This window comes from Arachis ipaensis, chromosome B08, assembly GCF_000816755.2.
Source record: "Arachis ipaensis cultivar K30076 chromosome B08, Araip1.1, whole genome shotgun sequence".
Taxonomy (NCBI): domain Eukaryota; kingdom Viridiplantae; phylum Streptophyta; class Magnoliopsida; order Fabales; family Fabaceae; genus Arachis; species Arachis ipaensis.
Window position 1 is genome coordinate 85,235,268 of NC_029792.2, and position 2,412 is coordinate 85,237,679.

Sequence of the window (2,412 nt, forward strand, 5' to 3'; positions counted from 1 at the left end):
GCAACCCAACCGTAGGTAACATTTCCTTGCTTTGCTTAGTTTACTTTCAATAATTTGGCATATGATTGCACTCTAAGTTTGGTGTTGCCATGCAACAATTTGAATTTCAATCTTCACTGGGTACTTGTAACATTCTAGATTGACAGTGGCACACTATGTTTGGTGTTGCCACTTAACTTTCATGTAAAGTACCATGCCAACACCACTTATTAATGCAATCAAAATGTCTCTGTTTGTATCTCTTGTGTCTTTATTGTATCCTTAACCTTGCTTGCTGAAACACATGCATACTCACACTTCATTCTAAGACATTCATGATCCATCATGGACCCCGTCACCACTGTTTTAATTGTTCCTTGAGTATAAGCAATCATTCTATGTCTGGTGTGGGAATGGGAAGAATATGAGGAAAAGGGCAACAACAATGAAGATAAAATACAAGGTGGTAAAGTTCCTTTCTCCTCATACTTATTTCCAGCACTTTAATTTGCATGATTGTCTTCTATGTTCTTTGTATGTATGTGTTCTTTCTCCTTGTGAATAAGCATGTCAATTCTGTCTTTTAAACTTTTTATTGATTAAGGCTGTGTTTTCTAGTCTGAATGTCATTACTGCATCCTTACTTTGCTTACTAGTATGCTTGTCCCTTTTGAATCAAATGAAAAGAGAATGAGTGTTTTATAAAAGACCAGAGTAGAGTTCATACTATGGAGTAAGTTCCTGAGTTTGTGGTGTGGTCATAAGTTAGCTAAGTTGGTTCAACCACAAGGTGGGAAGATAACTATCTGTCCTGAATGATATGCTTTGAACACACCCCATGAGACTAGCTAAATAACAAGATCCTAATAAGAAAAGGGAAAGAACAAAGGTTGAAGAATAAAAGAAAAAAAATAGCAAAAAAAGAGGCTAGGCACCAAGGGTTTGAGTCTTGAGGGATGTGTCTGTGGTGTTCTTGTACCAAGGATCTGCTTGGATTACTAAGTTCTCAGGGGTGCTTTATCACCTGATAACTTGGGTTAACTAACCCGGGATTATCAGCTGAAATTCCACAATCAAGAGCAATCTTTGCTACAGAACATTTAGCAGCCCAAAGAGGTGCTGGACACCAAGACCTCAAGGAAAGAAAATAAACAAACCATGTGCCTGTGGTGTGTATGTATGGGGGAGAGACTTGAGGAAGTAAGTCCATAGGGGTGTTTCAACACCTAGCACCTTGAACCAACTGGTTCGGGAGTGTTGGCTGAAAGCTTATTTTAAAGAGTTGCCCCCTTACAGAGCACTTAGCCTAAGAACACAAATAAGCCCTAAATTGACAAGAAACAAAAGGATCAATGAATAAAAGTCTCATGGGATGCAAGAAAAGTGAGTATTCTAGGACATGATAAAGGTCTGAAAGCCAGTGAAGGAATGAACCTAAGTTGCTATGCATGAAACCACCATAAAACCAGGGACATGACTTCCACAAGAAGACTCATTTTCTCTTGGCATTCCACTCATCATTCTCTTGTTCTAGTACTTGCTTAGGGACAAGCAAGCTTTAAGTTTGGTGTTGTGATGCCAGGGCATTTTGGCCAGTTTCACTAACCTTTTCTTTACTGTTTTTAAGGTAGTTTCATGCATTTTCTTAAAAAATAAGCTAGTTTTAGGTAGATATTCACTTACATCTTGATTCAAGCATACATTGTGCACTTTACATGATTTCATGAGAATTTTGCATGAATTATATGATAAATTGGATGATGCATGATCCCATGATTAAGAGCAAGACTTTGATGCACTTTGTTTGATTGATTTCAGGACAAAAGAAGAAGAGAAGAGCCACGTTAGTGGCTACGTTAGTTACACTAACGTGGGCACTAACATGGAAGGAAGGAAAGCCATAACGTTAGTGAGAAAAGTTAGTGGCATTAACTTTGAAGAAGGAGAGCATGGAACGAAGACCCACGTTAAGAGTCACGTTAGCTACACTAACGTGCACTCTAACGAAGGGAAAAAAGGCACCAAGCAACGTTAATGGGGAAGGTGAGCCCCAATAACGCTTGCGAAAGGGGTATATGCCAATGTTAGTGGAAAAAGTGAGTGCCACTAATGTTTTCGAAGCAAGAAGACCCACGTTAGCTTCCACGTTAACTACATTAACGTGGGAACTAACGTGGAAGGAAAGGGAGATGCCAAAGTCCAAAGTTAGTGTGATCTCCACTAACGTTGGCGAAGCAAAAAGACCCACGTTAACTTCCACGTTAACTTAGTTAACGTGGTAGTTAACATGTAACATGGTCCCACCTGGCAGCCTGACCATGCCTTCTTCAGACACACATAACTTGAGCCACAAAGCTCCAAATGAGGTGATTCCAGTGGCATTGGAAAGTAGGATTCCAGAGCTTTCCAAGCATATATGGCACTACATGGTTG